Below are 12830 nucleotides of genomic sequence, written 5' to 3' on the forward strand. Positions count from 1 at the left end.
CAGGGATGGTCTCCACGAGTATCTGCAACTCAATGCAGTATCTAATGTAGCATTTCCTTTGTCAGTATTGAAAAATGAAGCCTGTCCTTGCGCTTGACTTTAAGACAACACAACACCCATAATCGTTAATCTAAAACCTTCAACAGATTTCTCTTCTCTCCGTTAGTTCGTGGGCACGACTCTTGCGTCGTGACATTTATCCACTGAACATCCAGAGGTTATGAGGAAAATTGTTGAGTGGAGGCATCTAAGCTGAAAAATATTAAATAAGTAAATAAAATGAACACTTAGCCAAGTGCACTGTGTGACATACTAATGAGGAACTTCAGTTCAGTGGTTGGATTTTTAGTTATTAGCATAACAAATTTCATTTGGGTTGTGTAATAGGTTTTCTTACCTCTGGAACAAAACGTAAAACTTTCATAATGCATGATTATTTTTGAGGCTGCCGTTTTTCCCAAGTTTTCTACAACAGTCGTGTGTGGTTTTTGAGTTTTATCGAGCCAAGGTAAAGTGAAGCTTTGCTCTGAATGCTAGTATTTTCTAAGACTGTATATTTGAGCAACATACAGCTTGTGTGAGCATTCACAGAAAACTTTCAGGTTTTTCTCTGATCAACACAAAGTCAACTTCCACAAAAAGTTGCAGGTTAAACCGACACCTCATTACTGAACACAAGGTGAGTGTGGAGTGGGTGAGAGAAAATGAAAGGGGAAAATAAGGTTACAGTTGGTTTTGTGCCCACAGAATCTATTTAAATTAACTCACTGGGAACAAAAGTGTGTAATGAAGCATATAAAGCCCTACACTGGACATCTTTACAGCCTATTCTTATCTGCTCCACAGCAGTCAGCCAAGGCAGATTATTATGTGTAAACATTGTTAACAATTACTTTTTAATCTGCATTAGTGAATTAACATAATGACTGACAGTGGCACAGAAAGCTTATTTGTTTAGAGGCTCAGAAGTTCCTTCTTGTACTTCTGCTGTGTTCTGCTTGTATGCAAGAACTAAATCGGGCCAAAGTTAACCCTTTAGTGCAGTTTAACTGCTCCGTCTTTAGGATTTACTCAACTTTATCACAAGTAACAGCAGGTTCAAAATTAAAATGAACTTACTTTGGAAGCTGGCTTGTTTTCATCTTGTTAGTCATACAAAGCCCTTAAGGTTAATTTCCTATGGAAGTTTTTCTAGTTTAGATGATAAACGTTGTTTACTATCTCCAGTCATACTCAGAAATTTGGACACAGCGGCGGCTGTGGCTCGGGAGGTAAAATGGATCTACTAATAACTAATCGAAAGATCAGTGAAGTATCTATGGGCAAGATATCGAAACCTAAGTTGTCCCCAATACATCCAGTGGAGTGTGAATTTGTGAATGTTAGATGAAAAGCACATTGGCATTGAAAAATGTGCTTGTAGAGTGTGTGTGTGTGTGTGTGTGTGTTTGTAAATAAATGGGTGAAAGGCTTGTAGTATAAAAGCACTTTGAGTACTCAGAGTAGAAAAGCACTATATTAATTTTTTATAAAGCACCTTTCACAGACATGATCCCAATAATTGACATAATAAATCTATTGAAATTGGTTTGGAGTTCAGTGTGCTCGGTTCATTTTGAAAACATCTCGGGTTGTTTTTTGGGTTTCTGTTTAGTTATCGGTGGACGTTGCTTTTACAACATAACATGCAACCTTTGACTCCACTAACAAAGCGGCGTTGATGACAGCTGCATTTGATGTCATTCTTTGGGTGGAGTAGCTGGACGGCCTGAGCTGACAATTTATTCCCTCAGACCAAAGAGTTAACTTTATTCATAAAGCTATAAATGGCTGAGTCAAGTCCAGCAACAGACCTGCAGCAAAGTCCTCATTACCAAGAGAGTTCAGCTGACTTCAGCCGAGTCAATCGTCTGAGCTGAAGAAACAAGAATATTCCTCGGAGCAGGCAGCAGCCCTAATGAACTCAACAGGGTACTCTGCAAGTGCCCTTGTGCACGCTGTAACACCTTATAAGAGGAGAGGTTAGCAGCACCAAGGTGCCCAGCATGTAAATCAGTTATTTAATTAAACAGTTGCTAAAGGCACAGACCAGGTAAATCTTGTGTTGAGTTGTAAAGGCTTTTCCTTTAAAAGTATGCTCAGGGAAGCTAACCGGCAGTGTGTGTCGGGTCATTAACATTCCTATTGAAATGTATCTGTGGCATGAGCTGCTACCTGCCAATTAGGATAACAGTGCTTAAATACCAAAAATGCTGTGCAATCTGGAAGCGGTGCAGGTGCAGGTTAGATTTGTTTTGTTTTGTAATTGCCCTGGTTTGTTGGCAGCGGTCTTCAATGAACTGCTATCGGTTTAGTGTCACATATTGCTCCTTTCAGCCTGAAAGTGCCAGCGATCGTTATCAGATTGTTTTATTGATAACATTGAACGTACCTCCTGCAGTGTCAGGTTGGCGCAGTCTCCATTAAAGCATCGGAGAGCAGTAGTAGTATGGACCAGAAACGAAATCACGGGGCTTGGCAGTAGCAATTTGCATGAGGTGGTATTGTTTTAATAGAAGCACTAACTTGAGATTGCTTTGGGAATTGAGGGCAGGAATGAGGATAGAAGAGCGGATGTACAGGGATCTTGAAACAGAGCCCCATTCTTTCTTTCTTTTTTCTCCCCCAAGTCAGCAGCGGATTAGTTTCTTCTTCTGACAGAGGAAAGGCTTTATTTGTCTAGCTTATGAGGATATAAGGACAGAAAAACAATGTTTCATCTAGAGAGTGAACTGCAGATTTTTCTAAATAAACTCACATTTTTGGAGTTAGCTTTTAAATACTGTGCAAAAGTCACCCCATATTTTATAATATTTTCTTTTGAAAACAGGAATTTGGGTGTATACATGTATTGAAATATGCAAACATACATGGAAATGCAGTGCATGAGGGTACATAAGACAAAGATAGCTTTGCCGTACAACAAGCTTCTGCTGCTTCTTTTGGAGTCACCACAGTGGCCTCCTCAGAAGAAGACTCATGTCTTCTTGTCACACCAACCCTCTGAATGTCCTCCTTCACTGCATCCATGAATCTTGTCTGTGGTCTTCCTTTTTTCCTCCTAGATTGAATTTTCTTATTCAACATCCTTTTTTCAGTATAACCACAAACCTCCTCTATACAAGTCCAAACCACCTCAGCCTTGGCGCTCTAATTTTATCTCCAAAGATTTAAGCTGTCCTTCTGATAAACTCAGTATTTTGGTATGACCAGCATTATTTTTCAGAACAGGCTAAACTCTCTTAGGCAGCTTTCTTGTCATTTCTTTAAGGAGTCTTTGGGAATAGTTGTCCAGGCATCATGAAGGACATTCAAAGCTCTTCCTTGGATGTTTCTGCCTTTTGTTCTGTTTTCTGTGAACATAATCCTACACTGCATTAGTAATGTTGAGGTCTGTGCTTTGTGGAGGCCAATCCATGACTGATTGTGTTCCATTATGTGCTTTTCTATCCAGGTATGTTTTTACTGATGGGATCAAGCTGTTGCCAATTTGATGCGTTCAGATGGTATTGCATGGTGGATCAAAATCTGCATTCATAACTCCATCAATCATTTGTATTTCTTTGTATGTTTACCTAAATAAATGGGAAGAAATTATGTTATTTCAACAAGGACAAGGACCTTAGGATACAATTTAGGTTCTCTGGTATGTCTATCCCTTCAGTGATGTGTCATTAAAAAAATAAAATAATAATAATTCTTAACCAACAAACAAAAAATAGCATTTTTCTAAAAATGGTCAGGTATGGGGACTGGCCTGAAAATGATCAAAGATGAAAATGTTCAAAGACAAACTTTGAAAGACCTACAGAAAAGTACTATTAAAGACCTCTTTAAAAAATATAAGAAAGTCTGGCCCTTGAAAGCAAATATACAGTAATATGGGGTGTACCCAATAATTGGCTCAGTTATATGTTTGTAAATTAATACATTAGCTCGATAACAATAAACAGTATTAACATCTTACTAACAGATTATAACTTAACTTATTAAATGACATTAGGCTCAATTTCTAAATCTTTTTGTTTCAAACTGTCCCACAGTTTCAACCTCACAGGAAAGAAAACATGAGGATTTGGGAAAAGGCTAAATTAATTTACAGCCAGGTCCACTGGTGAACACGTAATGACTGTAATGGTGAGCTCACATGCTGGGTTATCATGTCCAACCAGTCAGTGCCGTGGCTCATCAGCATTCCTCCCAGTGGGAATGACCGCAGTGTGGGCTGATACTGAGAAGGGACTGGCTTTGATGTGCAGTGATACATTTTCATGACATCACCATGGGTGGCTTTTAATTTGCCTAAAGTGATGTTTGTTAAAAAAAAAATGGGAACAAGGCTGACACAAATAGGAATTCTAAAACACAGAATTAGATCTTGACAAGATCATTACAGTTCCTTTCACGTGTGTATTGGGAATAATTTAATGAATAATCTGCCTCCAACACAAGCCTATCTCATCATATTTTATTAATACAAACATTTTTTTTGGTCATTTCCTTCCTTCAATAGGCCAAAAAATCAGTAGCCTTTTAAAAAGCTGAATCATGTCGTTCAGCAGGCGAGATATTCCACTAAAACTGAAATGGAGTTAGCAGAACTTACAAAGGGATGTCTAATGTAAGTTCCTCTGATCGTTAAATGCTTATATGACTTTCAGTTTACATGCTGCTTTGTTTGTCTGCAGCCGCAGGATGGAGGGATCTCTTCATAAGTCATGATTTGCAGCTCCCGGTGATGCCTCAGGATATGAGATGCTGCGGTAGTTGAGGTGCTTTATAAAGTTTATCATCTTTGAGCTTAGATATAACCCAAGCTTCACATAGATCCTAGGAACTTGTTGTTGAAATTCTGTTAGAAAACGCACATTATTATTGATTCGCATTTTATTCATAGCCAAGCTTGGGAATTCACCTGCTGCTGTCTCCACAGTCACTCTGGGCCTTCATAAAAACAGCCCCGCACACGATAAAGGTATTGTAACTTCTATTTCACCAGAAGGATGACTGAACAGAGGATTACTATTAAGAGCTGTCTCAAACTGCATCGTTTCCCGATTGATGTATTGATCGCAGCCATTGTGTTCCTCACAGCACAGAGGTTAGTTTACCTGCGCTTTTGATAAGGAGAAGATGGAAGAATGCTGTATTTTGCCGCATAATGGCTTCCTAACAGCCTGGAGTCTCATCAGAAAGGCAGTGATCTCCTCTGGCAGCTCATTCAGTCCCTTATAGCACAATGCTGCGGAGTACCTCCTCAAGCTGCCTATCCATCATACCCCAAGAAAACACACCAGATCAAGTAATGTTAGCCGTAACACAGTTTAAACTTTTCTCTGTGTTGTGCTTTTATTAAATTTAGTGCCAGTGCAGAGAGTCTCTGTGGACAAGTTGATAGCTAGACAAAAGTCCAAGAGGAAACGGCTACTGTATAACAACACTTTGGAAAAGGTGGAGAGAGAATCTCCTGTGATTTAAAGGTTACAGGTGTGATGCCTGAAAAGGGTAGAAAATGGGAGCAGGTTTCGTTGGACTATAAGGAGTCCGATACCACCCAAAATGCAGCTGTCTGGACTCGTCTTGTTTTTTTTCATGTCTGTTTTTTAAGGGCAAGGAAAGTAAATACATATAGTGCTGTTTTTTTGATTGAGAAATATATATATATATATATATATATATATATATATTAGTGCTGTCAAAATTATCGCGTTAATTGTTAAGATCAACGCGAAATGTTTAATGCATTAAAAAAATTTAACGCTGATTTTGTTTTTTTATTAATTTCCTGTAATCTAAGACCTTTAAATTCATGAGCACCTCTGGAGGAGGGGGCAACAGTGTGCTATGCTGGCGTTTGGCCTGACAGAAATGATTAGAAGAAGAAGAAGAAGTGACACCATGCTACTATCTAGCTAACACTAGCTAACACACGCAAGCATGGACGAGGGCGGACTTTTGGGTGGAAAGTTTCTCTTTAAGAAGTTGCCTGATGGCTTGTTGGACAAAACGAGAGTAAGATGCACAATTTGCAACGCTGAATTCAAGTACCACAGAAGCAGTTCATCACTGGCGTATCACCTGAGAGCAAAACACCCAACTGAATCCACCTCTACGGGACCTCGCCAGTCTACGCTTCAGGAGTATGGTGCTTGTGGACGAATAACAAAAAATGTGAGAGAAAAGGTAACCAATTCCTTGGTTGTTTGGATAGCTAAAAACTGCCGACCAGTTAGCATAGTAGAAGATGATGGACTGAGAGAAGTCATTCGTGCTGCATCAGGAGATGAGTGTTACAATCTGCCCTCGAGAGGAACCATTGTGTCGAGACTGCACACTTTGTATGGGGACCAGAGGGCTCAGCAGTCCAGCAAGCTTGTGCAAGTAAGGAATGTCGCTCTCACCGGAGACCACCGGACTTCGGTGAACAACGATAATTACTTAAAATATAAAGAATAAAAAAATGTAATTGGAGCCAGGCTATTAATAAAGTAATTGAGATTAATCGCAATTAATAACAGAAAATTGTGAGATTAGTTAGTTAATTTTTTTTAATCTATTGACAGCACTAATATACAAAAACACCCAGCACGCCCCTGCGGGCGGTCTATCCTTCAAGCTCGGGTCCTCTACCAGAGGCCTGGGAGCTTGAGGGTCCTGCGCAGTATCTTAGCTGTTCCCAGGACTGCGCTCTTCTGGACAGAGATCTCCGATGTTGTTCCCGGGATCTGCTGGAGCCACTCGCCTAGCTTGGGAGTCACCGCACCTAGTGCTCCGATTACCACGGGGACCACCATTACCTTCACCCTCCACATCCTCTCGAGCTCTTCTCTGAGCCCTTGGTATTTCTCCAGCTTCTCGTGTTCCTTCTTCCTGATATTGCTGTCATTCGGAACCGCTACATCGATCACTACGGCCATCTTCTTCTGTTTGTCTACCACCACTATGTCCGGTTGGTTAGCCACCACCATTTTGTCCGTCTGTATCTGGAAGTCCCACAGGATCTTAGCTCGGTCATTCTTCACCACCCTTGGGGGCATCTCCCATTTTGACCTCGGGACTTCCAGGTTATACTCGGCACAGATGTTCCTGTACACTATGCCGGCCACTTGGTTATGGCGTTCCATGTATGCCTTGCCTGCTAGCATCTTGCACCCTGCTGTTATGTGCTGGATTGTCTCTGGGGCATCTTTACACAGCCTGCACCTGGGGTCTTGCCTGGTGTGATAGACCCCAGCCTCTATGGATCTTGTACTCAGAGCTTGTTCTTGTGCTGCCATGATTAGTGCCTCTGTGCTGTCTTTCAGTCCAGCTTTGTCCAGCCACTGGTAGGATTTCTGGATATCAGCCACCTCCTCTATCTGCCGGTGGTACATACCGTACAGGGGCCTGTCCTTCCATGATGGTTCCTCGTTTCCCTCCTCTTTCTTGGGTTTCTGCTGCCTGAGGTATTCACTGAGCACTCGGTCAGTTGGGGCCATCTTCCCAATGTATTCTTGGATGTTCGTTGTCTCATCCTGGACTGTGGTGCTGACACTCACCAGTCCCCGGCCCCCTTCCTTCCGCTTAGCGTACAGCCTCAGGGTGCTGGACTTGGGGTGAAACCCTCCATGCATGGTAAGGAGCTTTCTTGTCTTTATGTCAGTGGCTTCTATCTCCTCCTTTGGCCAGCCTATTACCCCAGCAGGGTACCTGATCACGGGCAGGGCGTACGTGTTGATGGCCCGGATCTTGTTCTTACCATTCATACTTTGGTGTCACGGTTCGATATTTTTTCGATACAAAAAAATGTTCATGCATTTTTAATTTGTCATTTATTAAAATTATAAATATATATTTTAACTCAAAAGTACAGTTTTTAAATTTAACCCTAACCCTTGTGCGTGTTTTTTATTTTGACAGCGAATGCGCACCTGCGGACCACTTATGTGCAGCCCTGGTTATTTAGCTCATCATATTGCAGCCACAGAAATTCTTTTGTCCATGAAACCATGAAGCTGCACTTTCTTTTTGCCTTATAGTCTGATTTGTCATAACTTCTCCGTTTTGTGGTAAGCTTTTCTTTGGCTGTCACTTCTTCACCCTGACCTGTCTTATTTGGCTCAGCAGAACTGAAATGTTTTTACACACTCACTCACATAAGCTCAGCGATTCTCTGCGCGATCAACCTCTCACATGTTTAAGCTTGCTGTGGGAGATTTCACTTGTCATGTTTGCGTAGTAAGCTAACGATTAATAAGACGATGTCAGAGGAATTGGTGCACAAATTATCATCACTCACAGATCAGTGCTGTCGCTCTCTATACACAGTTCGCACGATTGCAAAGTGAAAGCAAAAAAACAAGCGCAAATTCAAACGCGATTTCAATATGTCACATATTGACAGTGGCTCACCGATGCCAATGACATAATTACCCAGCTACATTTCCGAAAGAATGCAGAAGCATTGACATATATTTTTCCTACAATAGCCCGACGGGCAGGGAAGAGATAGATTTTGGTAGCCCGACTGAAAAAATCGCTAGCTCCGGGACGTCGGGCTAGCGATATTGCAAGCCCTGTATCTGATTGAGGAATCACTCATCTTTGGAAAAGAGAGTTTATTACAGAGAAATGTCTCTTTCCAAAATAAAAGCTATACTATCCGCTTCTTCTGGGCTATATTCTCAGCAGCATATTAAACATATCAGGTCCCCATAAGGAGAATCATGTGCTAACAGCTGTCTAAATGACTCGGCTAAAGTTAGTAGCATGCTTGCTTTTTTTTGTCTGCTTCCACTTGTCTTTGCACTAGGATGATGTCGGCGTAAATGTGCAGTCATATTCGTTGTGTTCCCACTAGTGCTTTCAGGTTAATCTCGTTGAAATGACCTTAACGCCACAACACGGCAAATCTCCGTTAACGAGCTACCGCCGATCGCCCCGTGCATGGGGCTAGACGGCCAACACGTTAACGAGCTAACTGCGCTAACACACTAGTTCACACCAATGTAATTGAGCATTGCATGGCACATTCAACATACTGTTTTACTTTAGTCCATGACTCGCTTACCTTCAGGGTCATACGTCACATGAAAACCAAAATAATTCCAAACGCCAGATCTGAATGACGTTCAATTTGCCTGTTGCAAGGAGAGCTTAACTTCTGTCTCGCTAGCTTGCCCTGCGCTCTTCCTTCTTACTATGCTGTCTGTGTTGAGCGCTCAGTGGATCTGCGCTCGACAGTGCAGCCTAGGCGGAGTAGTCGAACACAGATTCACTGAGCGCTCAACACAGACAGCATCGTCAGAAGGAAAATTGATAAAATAAATTACAAATGTTGTATTGTTCGATACATATGCGTACCGAACCGAAAGCACTGTATCGAACGGTTCAATATCGATACGAATATCGTTGCACCCCTAATATATATATATATATATATATATAATGTGTGTAAAAGAAAGCAGAATTGTTACCCTTTTGAAGCGTTCCCTTCATTTTCCTAAACAAAGCAAAATTACCTACTCCAAGGTGGTCCAACCCTCCCCGAAAGCCCTAAATTCACTGTGTGGAAATTGGTTTGTGGTCATTTGATTAACTGTAATATCATTTGGGAGTGTGGGAATACTTTGGACGACAAGACAATAACAACTCGTCTTAAGGTGCATCCTGCATCTTCACCTGGTCTTCAATCTGTTTTAACCTGAAATGTTTCAGGAATGTTTACAGCTTTAGAAAATGTACTTTACAGTTTTATTTTGTGCACCATTTTACAGTTTCTGAAGGTAATGTCATACTGCTCAGTTCTGTGTGTGCTCTTCAATTTGGGTAGTATGTTTGCTGTGCATTTACTCTAGATGACTTGCTTTCATGTTTTGTAATCCTATCCCATAGATGCTTGAAATCCTGAAAGTCCTGTCCTTGACCAGGTACCATTCCTTTACACAGAAGAAGTAAAAGATACTTTGTTTGAAAAAATAGGAGCTAGATTTTCCCTCTACCACCCCTCTTATAGAGTACTACTTGACAATAAATCAGCTTTGTTAGTTTTTAAAATATCCTTCAGAACATGGTACTAAGGCATCCTCGTTTTTTCTTCAAACGTGGGTCTTTTGTGTTTGTGCTCGATGATACTCCACTTTAATGCACCTCTCTTTCCTTAAAGAAACACCTACTAACTTCAGGCAAATGATGGCACCAACACTTGACAAATAGCCAATAGCATTGCATGCAGGTGACAGACTGTTTGCCTCAGAGTCATTAGCTGAATGACACCAAGGACAAACAGTGACAGAGCTCCATGAAAAGCTCAAAAACCTGCCTACCAATAACAAATGTTTGTTTGATCCATTTGTACACAAAGACAGATGTGGCTCTACCGTCCTGAAGAGTTTGGTTACTTGCACAGCAAAATATCTTATCCCAGTCAGGCTTACATGCAGCATTACTGCTGGCTGGACTGCATTTTGAGACGAGGTTGAATGAATTTATGGATTGCATCAGAATTAGAGAATGTGGCTGTTGTGACTCTAACACCAGACAGCAGGTTTCTCGCTGTCTTTACCGACTTGTTGCAACCAGGTATGTAAATTGATTCACACTATGCATGAAAACTCTTTGAATTTATTTATTTTGATGCGGGAGCTAGGAAATATGGAAGATGCTGGAACACCCTTTACAGGCCAGGGCCCACATAGCTACTCACCAACACAGGAAGAAGTGAGGACTGATTGGCTTCAAGCTCTGCAACCTGGCATATTTAAAGAAACCCTGTAGACCTCAGCAACACTTAGCTCTAAAAATACAACAAAACACAGGTGACTGTAACGGCAGTGAAGACCAGACTTGATTAGGGCTTCATGTGATGAAGTAAACACAGCACAATGCTGATGCTCAAAGGGAAAATTTCCACTCTGATTTCCTCTCAATCGGCTACCTTGGACAAACACAGCTAAGCAATTTACAGAGAGATTAAGGAAGTCGAAAAAGGATTAGAAAAAAGTGCAAGGCCTTACCAACTACGTGTGCAACTAAGAGCTGCACCTACAAAACTTTGCTATTCCATTTGTGCGACACAATTAGCATAGTAGTGTTATACAGGTGAAAAAGCAGTGATGAGCAGTTATAATAGCCGATCTATGCCCTTACGTGGTTCTGCAGATCACTGTGAAGTGCTGTTTGAGTGGTTTTCAACTTATCAGTTGGATTTGTGTTAGTAGTTAAACAGTGAAAGAACAAAATCTTGTGTGTCCTCATAATGACACAGGTCTGGGCAGAGCTGGGTAGTAACGCGTTACTGTAATCCGATTACTTTTTTCAAGTAACGAGTAAAGTAAGGGATTACTATTGCAAAAACGGTAATTAGATTACCGTTACTTTCCCGTCAGAACGCTGCGTTACTGCGTTACTAAAACCGTGATTTTTTTTGCTAGAATGTCTCATGACAGTGACATAAGCGAGTGCGACGTTCGTGACAACAGCTGTGTGCAGATCAACAATGGATAATATATCGAGTGCGGGAGAGAGTATGAGCGTGCAGCGTTTAAAGTGTGGAAGTACTGACCTTACTTTGAGTTTGATTCCATAAAAAGTGACAAAAACATTAGCGTCCGTTGTGCGTGGGAAGAAAACTTCTTTTTACAGCGAACAAAACCCCCTAAACTTCCAAGAAAGCACAGAGTGCGCAACGACGTAATGGGAAATTCACAGAGAAACTTGCGGATTCTTCCACTGACCGCTGCGGCACACCTGCACCAGGGTAAACCTCCACCTACCCCGCTCCTGCTTTACAGGTGAAAATAGAGCAACACGACCGATAGTCTTTGACTATTTGAAAGACTGAGTGTAAACACACAAAAAAAATATTTTATGTGCTGGGATGTGCAGAAAATAGGTTTAAATATTAAACAAATTTCTTCCAGTCAGAGAATGTTGCATATAATTTAATTTTTGCTTGATGCATAAAGTTAAAAGATTAAAACTAATAAAACAAGTTTTAAAAGGGGACTTTTCCTTTTGATTATTGATTGATTGATTGATTGAATCTTTATTTTGAACATGTTGAAAAAGTACAACAAAATAGAATTAAAAGACACAAATGAACAAAGCAAAACAAAAGGAAAACGAGCAACCACAACTCCAAATAACTTTCATGTTCAAAAAGGAGCAGGAAGAAGCATAAGCTTATTTAATCCCACCCCTTTTCCACTATCTAGTATCAATAGACTACAGAAATACCTCCTTGCAATTACATTATATGTCATGTGTATTTATTTATTTATTTATTTTTTAAATATATATACATATATGTTTCTATCTATCCATACATACGTATATACACATACGCACATATACACATTTTCAATAACCCCATTAACACCTCAAGGATACACAACCTACAAATACATATATATACCCATACCTGTGCTCTCAAATTTGAGAGCCAACATAGTACATAGACTTCACCACAGCCCTGGAAACTCACCAGTGTACCATGCAAGAAACTCTACCCAATTGCATAATACAATATTTCAATTGAAAGTTTGAATAATACAAAAGTAGTGTACATCAATTTCCTTTTGCAAGCCATTTCACAAAACTGTATTTCAGCAACACATCATGTCTAGATCAAATTTCTGGTTTTATAAAACAAACAAAAATCAAATCGAATTGCGACATTCCATCCATCCATCCATCCATCCATCCATCCAAAAATGATTTAAATGTAGAGTTTTTAAAATTGCACTTGCTGAACAGCGCTCACCTTTGAGAATGATTTCTTACCCCTTTCTCCTGTTTTGTCGTTCTTACAT

Source organism: Copadichromis virginalis, linkage group LG6, assembly GCF_057382275.1.
Source record: "Copadichromis virginalis isolate Kocher_CV1m ecotype Utaka linkage group LG6, C_Virginalis_male_GT1.1, whole genome shotgun sequence".
Lineage (NCBI taxonomy): Eukaryota > Metazoa > Chordata > Actinopteri > Cichliformes > Cichlidae > Copadichromis > Copadichromis virginalis.